Below are 5,850 nucleotides of genomic sequence, written 5' to 3'. Positions count from 1 at the left end.
GTGGAGCGGATGCCTGGGTGAGGTCATTGGCAGGTCAATGATGAGGTAGAGGAGATGGTATGTTTATGGCAGTTCACTTTGGTGGAGCTCAGTTGGTTACTTACCTCTCCCTGCCTGTTTCCTCTGCTGTCACCTGGGGACGTGGATAATTCTTTCCTTGTAAAGACCTTGCCATGAGTCCATAAGAAAATGCAGGTGAAACTCTTAGCAGGGTTTCTGGCTCAGAGTAAGCATTTGATGATGATGATGATGATGACGACAACGGTAGTATTGGCTGGGCTTTTAAGTGTCCCAGGGGAGACATTCATCATGCTTTGCCACTGGCCTGAACACAAGAACCTTCCAAAATATTGTATTCTCTTCTGAGTATTTTCACAGCCCAGGAGTAATGTACTCTGTGCTGCCTGTGGTGCACCTCCCACCCCACCCGACCCCATCATCAGGCCAGTTTTGAGGGAGCTGGTCCATGATCCAGTCCCCTTTCTGATTCTTCCCTTAAGAGTCTGGACTCGGGGGACAGAGAGGAAGAATCAAGGCCCACCCTCCCCACGACTCTGATAATGAATAGAACATCTGGCGAGCGGCAGGTGCCTCCTCGTCGTCTTATGCCTACTTGATAATAGATGATCTAATCTGTCTCTCTATAGCACTTCCTTCTCTGTGCAGGTGACAGAGATGGAGTGATCCCATCCTTCACCTGGAGGAAACACGGCTTCCCAGGGAACGTGCTCTGTGTTGCAGCAGGCGGGAGGTGGCATCCTGGGAGGTTTACCATGCTTGCTGCTTACAGGCATTGCTGTGTGCAGCTGTATCACGGGCTGGACCACCCGCCAAGGGCAGGACACCTCCAACCAGGCCAGGAGAAATTAAAAGCTTTATCTAGGTTCACAAACAGTCTGGCCACTTCTCAGCCCTGCTATACCCCAGTAGCATTTCTTATAGAAAGCAAAACACTTAGTCTTCCTCCCCCTCTTTTAAAATTGCATGATGTTGAAGTATTTCAGGCATACAAAAAAACTTATAGAGAATATTTCATAAACGTTAACATACCCATCGCTCAGCTTAGGAATGAAAACATTGCAAACACAGTTGAAGCCTTTTCACCATACAATTCCCTTCCTTCTCTCCCTCAGTGGTAACTGCTGTCCTAAATTTTCCCATATATGATTTTAAATTTTATTTCATTTGCATGTGTCCGTGGGCTTTTACACTTTTAGAGAATCAGTGTGGTCACACTGTTGGTTGTCTCTGGCAGCTATTTCTTTCTTTCTTTTCTTTTCTTTTTTTTTTTTTTTTTTTGAGACAAGGTTTCACTCTTGTTGCCCAGGCTGGAGTGCAATGGCATGATCTCAGCTCACTGCAACCTCCACCTTCCAGGTCCAGGTTCAAGCAGTTCTCCTGCCTCAGCCTCCTGAGTAGCTGGGATTATAGGCATGCACCACCACGCTCAGCTAATTTTTGTACTTTTAGTAGAGACGGGGTTTCACCATGGTGGCCAGGCTGGTCTCGAACTCCTGACCCCTTGATCTGCCCACCTCGGCCTCCCAAAGTGCTGGGATTACCGGCATGAACCACCGCGCCCGGCTATTTTTTTTTTCAATATTGATTTGATAGTTCTCCATGTTGTTGACAGGAGTTCCGGGGTTCTAGTTTGGTTTAACTTTCAGCCAAACTCTCACAGCATGATGATCTCCCTTTATTTATCCATTTTCCTGTTAACCGATACGTGGTATCTTTCCGAATCTAATAAGTTTAATTTTGTTAGATTTCATGCACTACAGCAATGAATATTCTTCCATGTGACTTTTTATGCAAATGTATGAAAATTCCTGTCCATACAGGTGGGTGATGCTGGGTCATGGGAGTCACATGGTTCAGCTTTTCTGGACATCAGCAAATTGCATTCCTGAATGATTTTTAGCACTTCATAACTGCACCAGAGGGGTAAGAAAGTTCTCACTGCTCCACTACCTCACTAGGATTGACTTGTCAAACTTTAAAAATGTTTGCCAACTGATCTCTTTGGAAATGAGGTACCTCATTATGGTTTATATGACATTTTAAAGTGATTTCATATTGCACACATGAGCACATGCACACATGCACACACAGAGAACGATTAAGCCTTCTGCGCTTGCATTATTCTGTGGAAGGATCCTCTGCATGAAGGAAATTCAGAGCGATAAGATCTGGAAGTGATGTGTTCTGATCGTGATGGAGGAGGAATGCGCTGTTCCATTCAGCTATGACTTGGATTTTATACCCTGCACGTGTGGTCTTGCCACTTTAAATAGGTAGCTTTACTGCTCCAAACCTCAGCTCAGTGAATCTGCAAAATGGAAATAGCAATACATAGCTATCTCAGAGGGTGGCTGGCACATGAAAAGATGAAGTATGTCCAACATTTAGCACAGATGCCTGGCACACTAAGCACTGGGCAAATGGCGGCTGCAAGTCTTCCCCTTCTTCCCTCTCTCCCTTCTTTCTTTTCTCCTTCCATCCCTCCTTCTCTCCTTCTGTCTTTCCCTCCCTCCCTCTCTCTTTGCCTTCCTTCCTTCCCCCTTCTTCCTTCCTCCCTCCTTCCCTCCCTCCCTCCCTCCCTCCCTCCTCCCTCCCTCCCTGCTTCCTTCCTTCCTTCCTTCCTCCTTCCTTCCTTCCTTCCTTCCTTCCTTCCTTCCTTCCCCCTTCCCTCCTTCTTTCCCCCTTTCTTCCTTCCTTCTTCCCTGTCTTCTTCTTCCTTCCATCCTTTCCTTCACTTTCTTTCCTCCCTTTCTTTCACTCTAATGTACTGGAGAAGCAGTTGTGTTGCCTTTCAACACAGACAGAAACTCTAATAAGGCCACAGCATTGTATAGAGGGAACATCCTTCGGAGTCCCCTGCTTCAAAGAATAGTAAAGAATGCTTTATAATTAATATATTGTTTGTATGTAAATAGATTCCTCTATGTTGGTATAGGCCACCTCTGTTTCCTAAATAATTTGACCTACTTCCTTGATATTTCATGATTTTTGTTCATTTGCTTAGAAAAGTTTCCTTTTGGAGGGTTCAGAGTCAACGTCAGCCAGCCAACGTCAGAGTTGTAAAATCATGAATTCCCAAGAAGGAGAATTCTAGATCCAGAGTTTGCCAGGTAAATGGCTGCTAGCAGACAGTTCACAGGAGAAAAATCTGTCTAGAAATTACTGGTATGTTTTTGTTTTGTTTTTGAGACAGTGCTGCTCTGTTGCTCAGGCTGGAATGAGCTGGTGCAATCTCGGGTCACTGCAGCCTTGACCTCCCAGGTTCAAGCAATTCTCCTGCCTCAGCCTCCCAAGTAGGGGAATACAGGCATGTGTCACCACACATGGCTAATTTTGTATTTTTAGCAGAGATAGGGTTTCTCATGTTGGCCAGGCTGGTCTCGAACTCCTGACCCCGAGTCATCCGCCCACCTTGGCCGCCCAAAGAGCTGGGATTACAGGCTACTGGCTTGTATTTCCATAACTCCATTCTGGTCTATGCTTGAGACCAGTTGTCACCTGAAGGAGTTATGCCTGGTTCCAGAACTGTGCTAAGTGATGTCTGTATTTCATAATGTGCTTGAATTCTATGCTTTTCATTGCAAACTGGGATGCCACCATTTACTGTATCTTCCCTCTCTGACCAAGGCAGCAGGCCTTCAGCAGACAAATAATTAACTTTCAGAGTTAAAGTATACAAGAGCACAATTAATTTTTGATAATTTTTAAATGTATGTTGTACATGAACCCATCTTAGTCTTTAGCCATAACACAAACACACACATGCACACATGTGCACACACAACCATGCACACACAACTAATTTGATGAATTTCCACTGGGTGCCCACTCTCCCAAGCTTCCTCAAGTACTGGACAAACAAACCCTTTTCTAGCCTCTCAGAGCTCATGATATAAGCGGGGAGGCAGACGTTAATCAGATCATCTACAAAGAAAAATACAATCTCAAATTGTGCTACATGTCAGGAAGTACCAAGAAAGGGGCACTGAGTGAGCAAAACAGCAGGGACACACTTTGGATGGGATGGTAGCGAAAGCCTCAATGGGGAGTGATTGAGATGGAGAGGGTGAGAAGGGGGCAGCCATGGGAGGGATGAGGGAGAAAGCTTCCAGACAGAGTGAAGGGATGAGCCAAGGCCCTAAGTGAGGAACCACAAACTCATTGGGGTCGCAGATGGAAGGCCCATGTGGCTGGGCCACTGTAAGTGAGAGGAAATGGGGAGATGGGTAGAGTCAGGTCATGAGGGACTGCTGTGATTTGGGGTAATTTCCTGGTGCTCAGTGTTTGTTCCCACTGTTGTTCATCTCTGAATGTTCACATTCTGCCCCCTCGGGTCTTTGCCTGAGCTGCCCCTAGAAATTACTCACTACAGCAGTCTTCCCCCCATGGCTAAGTGTGGTGCATCCTTCAAAGGTTCTGCTGCCTCCTGTATCCCCTCCACCACCTCTAGGAGAAATGGTCTCTCCTAAGACCTGTAGCATTTAGCTGTCTCGCATCTGGGCTGCTTGCTCTGACTGTTCTCAGTTTCTTTTCAGCTGTGACTCCTACTTGAAGACAAGCATCTTGAGTGTGAGGACCATGTTGAGGACCATGTCCCATTATCTTCATGTTCACTCTTCCCCTTCCCTGTATAGTTCCCAGCCCCAGGAAGTCAGTATGTTTTAAATATCTTCTCCAGATAGAGCAGTCTGTGTAAAGGCCTGAGGCAGGAGAGAGAGAGATCATAGAGCATTTGAACAACTAGAAGAAACATACAAGGGCACGGAGGAGAAGATCAGATTGTGGAGGCCGTGCAGACCATGAAAATTATGTAGTTTTTTTCTGAAGCATCAGGAAGACACTGGAAGGTTTTAAATGGCAAACTGCAATTTATTAAGTTATTAATAACTGGAACTGGCTTCTTAGTGATACTTGACTCTCAATTGGTCCATGCTTGAGCTCACCAAAGGGATAAATCTCTAACAGTGGAACTTATAGTTCTGATAGTGAAGTTATTTCAAAGGTGGGTAGTCCAAGAGTACCCCTGGAAACACATCATGAATGTAGTTAAGGCCAGCCTTGCCTCAACCCAAGGATAATTATCAGAGGTGCAGGAATATGGCTAATTCTTCAATTGCCTTTTTCAAAAATAGTGTTCTTTTTGGTGAATTGGGTGAAATAAATATCTCTCTTGGCCTCATTGTTATGGATGTCACCTTTCTGGCTTGAGCACCAGTTTGCTTTACATTGCCATCAACGTTTTCTGCAAACTGTTTTGAGTCAGGAGAAATTAACCTTCAATGATCTGAGCTCATGAAGTTTACAAATAGCACTGCCTGGCAAATTAAAGTGTTTGCACAGGATATGAGTACAGTTTACAGTGCCCCAAGAAACTGCTTGATGACTCTGACAATAGCCCCTGGAAAGTCAATGGAGGCGTAACAATAAAAATTAAACAAAAAAGTAACCTTCTCTGATCATCAGTGGTGACATGCCATCTTCTGGTTTATGTGTGCCCTGTCATTTAATACTCCAACAATGTAGTGAGGAGATTGGTTATTCTTACTTTTCTAATGAAGCAACTGAGGTTCAGAGAGGGTTACACAACTAGGAAGTGGCCACACAGGAGCTAGAACACCACCAGCCAACGGCCAATCTTTTCTATGATACTTTCCATGTCTCTTGGGGGCCTCTTCAGCCTTGGAAAGTCCTCTTTTGGTAGAGTGGAGCCACCAACAGGAATCTCCTGGTGCATTAGTTTCCTAAAGCTACAGTAACAAATTTCTACACACTTGGTTGCTTAAAATAATGAAAATGTATTCTCTTATAGTTCTGGAGGCCAGAGGCCTC

General features: G+C 45.0%; 1 pseudogene; it reads left to right on the top strand.

The window, feature by feature from the left end:
• LOC115895179 overlaps positions 1–617 on the top strand; it is a 7,626-nt pseudogene extending 7,009 nt beyond the window's left edge.
• Positions 618–5,850: the final 5,233 nt, after the last annotated feature.

This window comes from Rhinopithecus roxellana, chromosome 20, assembly GCF_007565055.1.
Source record: "Rhinopithecus roxellana isolate Shanxi Qingling chromosome 20, ASM756505v1, whole genome shotgun sequence".
NCBI lineage: Eukaryota > Metazoa > Chordata > Mammalia > Primates > Cercopithecidae > Rhinopithecus > Rhinopithecus roxellana.
Note: the sequence above shows the minus strand (reverse complement) of the source record. Positions and strands in the feature narration are given on the sequence as shown.